Source organism: Schistocerca cancellata, chromosome 1 (genome assembly GCF_023864275.1).
Source record: "Schistocerca cancellata isolate TAMUIC-IGC-003103 chromosome 1, iqSchCanc2.1, whole genome shotgun sequence".
NCBI classification, from domain to species: domain Eukaryota; kingdom Metazoa; phylum Arthropoda; class Insecta; order Orthoptera; family Acrididae; genus Schistocerca; species Schistocerca cancellata.
Genome location: NC_064626.1, coordinates 285,948,953 through 285,961,429, shown reverse-complemented (window position 1 = coordinate 285,961,429; position 12,477 = coordinate 285,948,953).

Sequence of the window (12,477 nt, the reverse complement as noted above, 5' to 3'; positions counted from 1 at the left end):
GTATTTCAAGCAATTTATAACTGAGTGACATAAAATTACTCAGTAAATGTATGTTGTTGCTCCAGACAATCATTTCTTCCACAATGAGACTATTGAAAATTGAAGCGCGCGCGCGCCCACACACACACACACACACACACACACGACTACTACAACTGCTACTATTACTTTGTTGTTAATATTTGGTCTGGTCATGAAGCGATGTAAGTCATAACATGCTACTTAATTCCCACAGTACTTAGCGGGCTATGCACACTTTAAACAGATTTGTTTGAACTTTAGAAAAATTCCAGAAAATTCATTGACATTCAGTTTTTGTAAATAAAACATGTTAGGGTACACAGTGGTTATGATGGAAGTGCAGAAGCTTGGCCTAATATTAAAATGTATTTTCACAAAAATATATTCAAAGTTTATTTTATATAAATTTTCTGGAGCTTTACCACTAGCATGTCACAGTGCTGTCAAAGAGGTAGTATTTTAACTTTTTCGTTGGAAGAAGGGGGGCGGGAGATACTTTCATTGTGTATAAGCTGAAAAAATGAAAGGAAGATAATTGTTTTTTGTGAATTGCATCACACTCTGGGGAAGTTCAAAAAACTGTGTAAGAATTGAAAATTGACTGATTTTTTAAATATTTTCTTCAAGCTATAGATTCAGTACTTTGCTTCAGAAGTAGTTGAAGTCTCATCGCATATTTTTCATGGAATAGACTGTAAAGAATTACTGAAATTGTATGACTGTTTTACACTGTATGCTTCATTGTATGTTACGTATGTTCTGGTCTGTCTCTCTTTGTCTTTGGAGTCAATTCATAAAAAAAAGGCCTTAGCTTTGTTTGTAATTAATGAATATTTGTGATTGTATTTGTTGTCTCAACTCGTCTGTCGATACTTAATCAGAGTCGTAGATCTTACGCCAGTACATGTATTTTGGAGTGTGTTTAATGTGTTGTTGTTAAATATGTATCATGGCATTCAAGTGATACGAAGATACTGACACAAATTTATCTAGTCCAAAGTAACAAATTAGCAAAGCTCTCAGAAATTTTATATTTTATGAATTGTTATCTGATTTGCTTGTTTATACATAATAGTTAGAATCACATACAGATGGAGGAAGATTACGTAAACATTCTAATGTACGGCATATTTGTCCGTCCGAAATGTACCTCGTGTCCGAGGCTTAACTAAATGTTACTCATTATCTTGTTAAATTTTTGGGTACCTATTTATGAATAAATATTTTTGCTGTAAATATGAGTACGTCATTTTTCCCATGATATTTTTTGCATTGTGTCTGTTTTCGCATGTATTATAACTGACATACATTGTGCTTACACGCCAGTCATTGGACTTAATCTGATTTAAAGAGCAGTATTGTTACATGCAAAGTGTGCATTTAACTTGCACATACTTCGAAAGTAGTTGACTCAACATATTTTTCTACTGATAAATTGGATGTTCTACAGTATATAGCGAGAAGAAAAAATTTTTCTGTATGGCCAGGTTCTTAAATTGTTTTGTGCTAATTTCAGTGTTACCTTCAAATCTAATATGAATTTCCAGTTCTTGAATTTAAATAATTTGCTAAATTGTAGTGCTTAATAATCACATACAAGGTGAGTCAGGAGGAGAAAGGTACATGCTTTGAGGGGTGATAGTATTTGTGATTCTGAGCAAAAAAACTTAATATGGACGTATGCCCTATTCTGAATGATTTTCGAGCTAGAACACATTTCTTTTTTGTGGCTGTAATAATTTGAGGCAATCACATTTGAAAAGTGTAAGTTTTGTAGTTTGTAAACTTCTGGAAAATAGTAGGTGAATGAAATTCTATATGTTAAGACCTTGTATTGGTAAGTTGTTATAGTAATTTTTTTTTTTTTGGCAGCAGACACTCTCTCTCTCTCTCTCTCTCTCTCTCTCTCTCTCTCTCTCTCTCTCTCTCTCTCTAGACAGCACAAAAAGTTGTAAAAGATGGCCTAGTTTTAATTTTTTTTCAAGTAGATATTGCTGGAGATGATAGGCCTCAAAGTTGCTGAAAACTCTCTGGTGCACATTTGATAGTTGTGCTATTGGGGGTCAAACAAGTGACTACATCTCCAGAAGTACTGAATCAATGATTGTGAAACTTTACAAATGTTCACTGGGAACATATGTGAATATTAACACAAAATTTCACCAAACTTTGTGATGGTCATGCTGGTACCTCCAGATTACTTGGCATGGAATGTTCCAGCCTGGAAGCACAAGAAAGTTATTACTGTAAGCAGATGGTCACGGAAATAGCTTTCAGCTCCCCTTCATGAAGCTTTATACATAGAATATTCTGTATTCACAAAAGTTAAACCCGGAACGACATCAAGAACTGTAGTCGAAAATTTATCAGAAACAAACAATCTGAAAAAAGACTACCATGTTGTAATCACTGGCGGCGCCAACAATGTTTACAAAAACAAGAGCAAGTCAGCGTGTGCAATTTACAGGAAGTTATTGCCAAAACTGTATAACACAAAGGTTACCCTAATAAGCCTACCAGTGTGACATCATCTCCCGTGTGTTAATACAGAGTGTGAGTGCTATAATTTAGAACTGCAGAAACTGTAAAAAAACTAAATCGTGCAGTTGTTAGACATAAGTAAATTGAAACATGAAGAACATACCAGGCACAGACTTCACTTAATCAGAAATGGAAAGCTGAAGTTAGTGAACCAGATAATGGAACTTTGTAAGGAGCTGCATAAAACCATGAACCCAATCATCTTAGATTATAATCAAGTTTTTTTAGGTTCAACTTCAAGCAACATGATTTTACTGAACTAAACCCCTTGGATTGGAAAGAACCCTGTTCACATGCAGAAGAAACCGACTTGGAAGTGAGTAAATTGTCATTACAGTGCAGTGTTAAAGACTTGGGTAATAATTTGACTGTTTCAGAATACCATGTCACAAAGTGTTGTAAAATATCAGTGCCCTTTAGGGTAATGCATTTAAATGTGCAGTATCTTAGGAATAAACTCAATTTGCTGCAAGTATTTGTGGATGACAATTTACCACACCTGTTAGTAATCACAGAACTTGGACTAAAAGACAATGAAATTGAGTAGTACAAATTAGATGGTAATATGATAGCAGATAAGTTACTGCAGGCAACAACACAAAGGGGGGTGGGGTGGCGATATTTGTAAATGAACATCTTCCATTTAAGAAAATCTCATTTGTTGAACAATACTGCAAAGAAGGAACAGTTGAAATGGCTGGTGTTGTGGTCCACATAAATACTCACTCAAGCGGGTTAGCTAAACATAGTTATTGGTATGTACCGCTTGCCAAATTCAGATGTGTTGTACTATCTTGATAGACCTAACAGAGCAATTAGACTAACAGGCCTCACTGACCTTAGCATAGTTGGAGACTTAAATATTGATGCAAACTCCTGTAGTATAACCTATTTTCAAATAACATATATTAAACTCATATAATTTCACAAATATAGTGAACTCTTGACACTAGAGTAAGAGTGTCAAGCTCCAGTAAGATAGATTACATAATAGTCAACAAAAATGCAAGACAGTGTTAATTTTCAAAGTATTAATTTTCATTACTCAGATCACTATTGTCAGGTGTTTAAATATTTAAAGTTTGCTGTCCCAATAGCAACTAAGATAATTGAGAAGAAGCAGATCCTCAATAGCACCAACATCAGCACCTTTGAAACTAAGTTAGCAGAGGAGAAATGGGGCACTATTTACCAAACTAAAGGGTCAGAAGAATAATGGGAAAAATTTTATAGGACAGTGCTGAAGCACTTCGACTGCTGCTGCCCTCTCAAAGAAATAACCAGGGTACAAACCAATTCTCGTCTTGAAAGTAATACTAGGCTGAAACTCGACACCTAGGCTGATTACGTTAAGGCAGAATATATTACTGTTTATATAATGAAACAAAGCTACATATATTTACGGAAAAGTACAATCAAGCCAAAAAACTTTTAAGACAGACCTTTTACACTTGAGGAAACAGATAAACAATGATGCAATAGAGCGTTCAGCCAACATATGTAAGGCATCCTGGAGACTAATCAGTAAACTCCTAAAGCCACCAGCAAGGTACAGAGTGAACCGGTTAACATTAGGCATGAGGGCCATCTAGTGAAAGAGCCAAATGAAGTATGTAATTTATTCAATAAGCGTTTTAGCTCCTTTTTTTTTAACCAACCAGCCCCTATTACAGATCTATAGGTTGGCCCACACCAAATGATATCGTGGATGGTATAGAGCTCGAATTCATGGAGGTGAATCTACAGTAAAACACAATAAAAGCTAAAGAACAAGCATTAATCTGGATGGAATGGTATCTCAAGTGTGGTGTTAAAGAAATGTGCCTGTGAAATAACTAAATCAACAAATCCATTGTCTTAGTTAAATTGTGGCATAAATTTCTCTTCCTCCCAATTCAGTTGCATACCTCCCTAGTTATCTGATCTACTCATCTAATTTTCAGCAGTCTCCTGTAACACCATATACCAAAAGCTTTCATTCTCTTTTTGTCTGAACATATTATTATCACAATGCATTTCAATACAACACTATACTTCACACAAATACCTTCATAAAATATTTGCTAACACATTTTTGATGTTAACACACTTCTGTTTTATATCAACTTTACTTTGCCAATCATCAGTTATTTTACCTACCAAATAGCAAAACTTGTCTACTGCTTCAGTATCTCATTTCCTAAGCTAATACCTTCCACATTATGCGACTAAAGTCAACTATACACAGCTACCCTTGCTTTAATTTGTTAACATTTATTTTATGATCTCTCTTCTACACACTATCCATTCTGTTCATTTGATCTTCCAAGTCCTTTGACTCAATTGAGATGTCATTGGCAAATCACAAAGTTTTTATTCCTATTCCACAAACTTTGATTCCGTTTCCAAAGTACTCCTTAGTTTGCCTCACAGTTTGTCCATTGTATAGACTGAATAACTTGGTGGGGGGAGGGTTAGCTACAACCCTGCCACACTTCCTTTGCAACTAGTGCTTGCCTTTCATGTCCTGCAATAATTAAAAACTTCAGTCTGATTGTTGTACAAGTTGTAGATAACTTTTTACTCCCTGTATTTTATCCCTGCCAGTTTGAGGACGTTATTCCACAGAAGTGACAAGTAATATTGTGCCCCCTCCCCATATCTGTCAAACATGAGTTGTGCTTCCTTTTGGTAATACCTTTAAAAATAAATATAAAACTAGTGACTGTGGTATTTCTTTAAAAAAAATACAAGGGGCAGTCAAATAAAAACAAGACAGATGGAAAAACAGTGAGCAAACTGATTATTTTTATGTAATCATTCCACTTCAGATCACTTCTGATAGTTAACCTTAGGTATTTTATGGTGGTTACTGTTTCCAGTGGGTTTTTACCAATAGCGTATTCGAACAGTAATGGAGCTATTAATTTCTCCATGTACAGGTCCACAGCCCCAAAGTATCATCTAAATGATGGAACCATTTCAGCCACCATACGGTGTTAGTTTTATTCCTTAAATGCACCATGCATGTAAATATAATGCATTGTGGCCCGTCAGTTTCAAGCATGTTGCAATAAAGGAATAAAGCTATGATGGTTAAAATGATTCCATCATTAAGTAATGGATCTCTTTATATTTATTTATGTTCACATTCAACAACCAGTCTCTACAGCTATGATCCATCTTCCACAGGTCTTCCTAGATTTTGCTAGTCTTCTGAAACTCCCAACTACCTGCAGACAACAGCATCATTTGCATGAAGCCTCATGAAGCTTATGCTGCCACTCACTATATCATTTGTATATATTGTAAACATAACAGCTTTATAACATTTTATTTATTTATTTTATTATCCATCTTTAGGTATTAAAAAATGCAATTGATGTCGTCATTTGTGTACATATACAGTTTACATAACTAACAGAAATGGTGTAATATATTGTAGATAATTATTGTCTAATAAGATACAAAAATTTGTCCTTGATGCTGCACAAGGTATTTGCATTATATTTACATGTATAAGTTTAATCTAAGTGAAACTATATTAGTACCGGTACTTAAGATCATCTTTAGTGCACATTATAAACTCTTCTATTGTATAAAAAGCTTTTTCTCTAAGCCATTTCTTTGTGACACTTTTAAACTCATTCAGTGGCACATTATGTATCTCTATTGCAACATGTTAAATAGTTTTACTCCCATGCACATGTAACTATCTTGAGTTTTCTTTAGTCTAGCAACTGAGATGTCATGGTGATGGATAGATTGTCTTAGTTTCTGACTGTTGGTTTTCTTTTGTGTGTATCAGACAACTTAGTATAAAGAGGGCTGCAACTGTTAGTATTTTTAGATTTTTGAAATATGGTCTACAAGACTCGTTACTTCTGACTCCATGGATGCATCTGACTGCCTTCTTTTGCCAAATGAAAACTTGTTTTGCTCCGGGTGAGTTTCCCCACAACAAAGTGGCATATGTTAAATGGGTGTGGAAAAAGGCATAGTATGCATTGAGTAATAGCTTACCACATGACCTTAGATTACCTAACAAATATGTCACACGTGCTAACTTAGTACAAATATAATCAGTATGACTCTTCCACATTAATTTTGAGTCAAGATGGATCCCAAGTAGTTTAGCTGAGACACAATTAATCTTATCACTCTTAACACACAAGCTAAAAAGAATATTTACAGTTTTATCATGATTTATATGCAAGTCATTGAGTTGGAACCACTTGATGGCTGCTCTGAGATGAGCCTCACTTTCCTTGTTTAATTTTCCTAAATCTTTCCCTGCTTGAACAAAAGTTGTATCATCTGCATAGAGTGTGGATTTACATAACATGGTGCTGGGCAAGTCATTTACATATATTATAAATAGTAATGGTCCAAACACAGAGCCTTGTTACACCCTGCATGATATCTGAGACATTTGACCTCATATCGTTAAAATGCACAATTTGTTTTCTGTCGCTCAGATAGGATCTGATCAGAGATAGTTCTGAGCCTCCAATACCATAGCAGTGCAGTTTTTCTAGTAGTATCCTGTGACTGACAGAGTCAAATGCCTTGCTGAGGTCCACAAGAGTGGCATTAACTGATAATCCTGATTCAAATGATGACAATATATATGAAACAACATCTTCAACTGCTTTTGCCGTTGACAGGCTGGACCTGAAGCCATATTGAGAGTCACTAAGAATATTATTCACAGACAGATGTTGACTGATTTGGAGCTGTATGCAATATTCCACTACTTTTGATGTGATGGATACAAGGGAGATTGGACGGTAATTATTAGGACAAGACTTGTCACCTTTCTTGTGCATTGGAGTAACGACTGCCATTTTTAAGGATGAAGGGAAACAGCCACTGACAAACATCTGGTTCATAAGAGAACAGAGTGGATGTGCTATTACATCTGCTATTTTTTTATTACAAAATTGGAGATACCATAAATGTCTTATGATTTTGAGTAACTTAATTTTGCTATTGCAGTTTTAATATCTGTTACTTTTACTTCTTTCCATTTAAACACAGGAACCATATCCTCAACATTTTGTAGAAATGAATTTCTATTATTTGAGATATGGTTGTTGTCACATTTATGGATATGTTCATTTGCAGCACTGTTATTCATACTGGCAGCATTAATTAAGAAGGTGTTGAAATCATCTGGTGTGATACAAGCATCACATGAATTATTTTTGTTAACATCTTTATTTCTACCCAGATGAGTCTTGATAACAGTCCAGGCTGCTTTGCATTTATTTAGGGACTTATTAATATAATAATCATTTGCCTTGCACTTGCATAACCTAATTTCTGCCTTGTATTGGCTCCTCAAACTTATGTAGTTTGCTTTTTTGGCTTCACTATTTTTTGATTTGTCATAGGAAATCATTAGCAGAGTTCTGATCCTTTGTAGGTCAGGTGTGAACCAGTTATGCACTGATGTGAGACCATGTTTCCTCATAGTTCACTTATTTTTTCTCATTACTTTAGGGCAGCAAGTTTTAAATGTATCTGACAATGCACTAATGAATAATGTAAACGCTTTTTCAATATGATTACTTTCCAGCAGAATGTAATTCCAACTTGTCATCTTTATTTGTGTTCTGTAGTTATCAATGTTCTCTTCATTCAAAAGCCCAATGTACTTAATTTTATTGGAGACAGATGCTGGCTCTTTTATTATCAATTTTATCCAAATAACTTTATGGTCTGATAAAAAAATGAGTATTGAATAGCCCTAGTTCATACTGATTTGTCTCAATATTTGTGATTACATTATCAAGGCAGGCAGACTGTCTTGTTGGGTTTTCATTAATGCAGTGCAGATCATGTGAGCTTAGCATATGCAGAAGATTAAGTTGTTTAGCTGTGTTCTGCATTATATCAATATTTATGTCACCAAAAATTAAAATCCTATATTTAGGCCACTTATCGAGGTGTTGTATCAGTTTTTGTAAGGCCTGTGCAAATACTTCAACATCATTGTCAGGTGTGCGGTATACAGACACAATTATGAGTTTTAACATGGGCAGTAACATTGCTGCTATTTCCAGTACATATTCTTGGGGTAATCCAGAAATCATTGTTGCATATGTTCATTTTGTCCCATCAAGAATAAGTTATTGAATTCTATTATTTAGCAAGTCCTGAATCCAGCCACAAATCTGGCCCAGTACTTAGAAATCTCATATTTTGTTCATTAAACAACAGTGAGGAACTGTATCACATGCCTTCTTGAAATCAAAGAACACAGTGCAGCATTATCACAGGCACCTTTTCCTACAGAACTCTGGATTTCACAAATGAACAGGGCGAGCTTTGCAAATTCTCTGATAATGGAGTTCATGTTAGTTTTTATAGGGGAGATTTTCATTCTCCAGAAATGTCAATGTGTGAGGACAGAGCATGTCCATGATTCTATAGCAAATAGATATCAGCAGCATAGGCCTATATTTACATACATCACTTAAGCAAACTTTCCTGAAACCAGCAATGACCTGTACTTGTTTCCATTCAATTGGTAACCTTTGTCATACCAGCAATCTACACTAAACTACTTTTAGAAGCGAAAAAAAGTTCTTTTTCATGTGAACTGTAGAATTCCAGAGGTATCTCATCCTGTCCAGATTCTTTCCCACTATTTAGCAGTTTTAGTTAACTTTCTACTCTCCTGTTATGGTCACCAAGCAAATGAATAGATGATTTCAATCTGTTTACTCACTTTACCTATGACCAAAACTACTTTGTATTTTTAAACAGACCTGATAGCAAAATTGTACCTTTGAATACATTGAATGTTTCTTGCATTGTCCTCCTTATGTTCATTTTGGTGTTGTTCAGTATTTGTTTGCCAACTAAACTTTGATTTCATTAAATACACTCCTGGAAATTGAAATAAGAACACCGTGAATTCATTGTCCCAGGAAGGGGAAACTTTATTGACACATTCCTGGGGTCAGATACATCACATGATCACACTAACAGAACCACAGGCACATAGACACAGGCAACAGAGCATGCACAATGTCTGCACTAGTACAGTGTATATCCACCTTTCGCAGCAATGCAGGCTGCTATTCTCCCATGGAGACGATCGTAGAGATGCTGGATGTAGTCCTGTGGAACGGCTTGCCATGCCATTTCCACCTGGCGCCTCAGTTGGACCAGCGTTCGTGCTAGACGTCCAGACCGCGTGAGATGACGCTTCATCCAGTCCCAAACATGCTCAATGGGGGACAGATCCGGAGATCTTGCTGGCCAGGGTAGTTGACTTACACCTTCTAGAGCACGTTGGGTGGCACGGGATACATGCGGACGTGCATTGTCCTGTTGGAACAGCAAGTTCCCTTGCCGGTCTAGGAATGGTAGAACGATGGGTTCGATGACGGTTTGGATGTACCGTGCACTATTCAGTGTCCCCTCAACGATCACCAGTGGTGTACGGCCAGTGTAGGAGATCGCTCCCCACACCATGATGCCGGGTGTTGGCCCTGTGTGCCTCGGTCGTATGCAGTCCTGATTGTGGCGCTCACCTGCACGGCGCCAAACACGCATACGACTATCATTGGCACCAAGGCAGAAGCGACTCTCATCGCTGAAGACGACACGTCTCCATTCGTCCCTCCATTCACGCCTGTTGCGACACCACTGGAGGCGGGCTGCACGATGTTGGGGCGTGAGCGGAAGACGGCCTAACGGTGTGCGGGACCGTAGCCCAGCTTCATGGAGACGGTTGCGAATGGTCCTCGCCGATACCCCAGGAGCAACAGTGTCCCTAATTTGCTGGGAAGTGGCGGTGCGGTCCCCTACGGCACTGTGTAGGATCCTACAGTCTTGGCGTGCATCCATGCGTCGCTGCGGTCCGGTCCCAGGTCGACGGGCACGTGCACCTTCCGCCGACCACTGGCGACAACATCAATGTACTGTGGAGACCTCACGCCCCACGTGTTGAGCAATTCGGCGGTACGTCCACCCGGCCTCCCGCATGCCCACTATACGCCCTCGCTCCAAGTCCGTCAACTGCACATACGGTTCACGTCCACGCTGTCGCGGCATGCTACCAGTGTTAAAGACTGCGATGGAGCTCCGTATGCCACGGCAAACTGGCTGGCACTGACGGCGGCGGTGCACAAATGCTGCGCAGCTAGCGCCATTCGACGGCCAACACCGCGGTTCCTGGTGTGTCCGCTGTGCCGTGCGTGTGATCATTGCTTGTACAGCCCTCTCGCAGTGTCCGGAGCAAGTATGGTGGGTCTGACACATCGGTGTCAATGTGTTCTTTTTTCCATTTCCAGGAGTGTATGTGGTGAAGCTCTCTTCACTGTTGTGGCAACTTTCTAACATGACTACTGTATCACAGTACTATCCCTCAAAACCTCACCTGACACAGACTGGTCCAATGTGTATTGTACAACAGTTCTGAATTTCGTCCAGCTTTGCTCAACATCATCATCCTCATAGCAAAATATTTTATGTTAACTATTCGGATGCTTCATAATTTGTTTCCTATTGCCCTTGCAAAGCAAAAATATTTCCCTTCCTTAACATTCCTTGTAACACTTGCAGTCAATAATGCTAAAATAGTCATAATGCTCTAATCTATATTAATTGATTCCAAAAGTTTGGAGGTCTAAGATATTACTCTAGTAGGCATGGAAAATTGTGCTACTACTGTGAATGTTGGCTTTGTATACAGGGTGATTCATAGGTCATATCTCATACGACAAAGTTTACATTGGTGATTCAATAGTCTTGGCCTGTTGGACAGTCATATTTGGGGATATGACAGGAATGATTATTCAAAGCAAAAAGATCTACTTAATGTGAGCTTTAAAATTCCATTAAGAGCAATGAGCCTACTTCATCTGTGATACATATCTCTTCTACTACAAGCTCTTTGCTTTCTATATTTTTGTTGTTGGTGGTGGTGGTAGTGGCAGTAATAGCAGCAGTAATATGGACCAAAACAAGAAGAAAATGTTCAGTAAACATGAATACCTTAAGAGCTATGAGCATTGTTTATCTTTAATACTGTGAAACACACTACCTCTTGTGAACAAGTGCTCTTAGTTCTTAAGGTATTCATTTTAGAGCCTATGTTTACTAGACAATTTTTTCTTGTTTTGGTCCGTACTACTTCCTCCCAAAATATAAAAAGCAAATTGCTTGCAGTAGAAGAGATTTGTTTCACAGTATCCAAGATAAATACCTGGTCATAGCTCTTTAGGTATGCATGTAGAGGCCATGTTTATTAGACTTTTTTTTGCTTTGAATGATTGTTCCTGTCATGTCCATGAATAAAACTTTGTCAAACGGGCCAAGACTATTGAATCACCAATGTAGCCTTCGTCCTTGGGACACAACTTTGAATCACCCTGTATATGTTAGCTATGATAATGCTTTCACTATGCTGCTCTTTCCCAGCTTTCTATTATTTTATTCCTTATTATAAACTCTGCTTTATTCCTATTTGATTTTGTGTTGATAGTTTTGATTAGTGAAGAGCAGGACTGGGTTACATGATTTGTTTGACGGCAGCTGTGAGACAGACAAGCTCCTCTATCAAATTTTGGGAGTGCAGACACATAAACTTCATTTCAGCACTCCTGAAATTTAATGGATGAATTTATTTATTTATTTACATTTTATGACCTTCATTGGACCATTCTAGTCAACTTTATACAAAGAATTTTTCAGTTTCCCGTCAGCCCAGTACTTCTTCATTCTCACGGATCTCATTCTTCTTTCTTCATCAGAAATCACCCTTCCTGTCTGTCTGTTGATTCTTGTTTGCGGTCTAGTTTGTTTGTCTGTGAGTTTCCTGATTTTGTCAGTTTTGTTTCTTAGGTCTTCCAATGTAATCTGTAGTTCATCCACATCTTCCTTGATTTCTGTAATCCACTTAATGTTGCACTTACTATT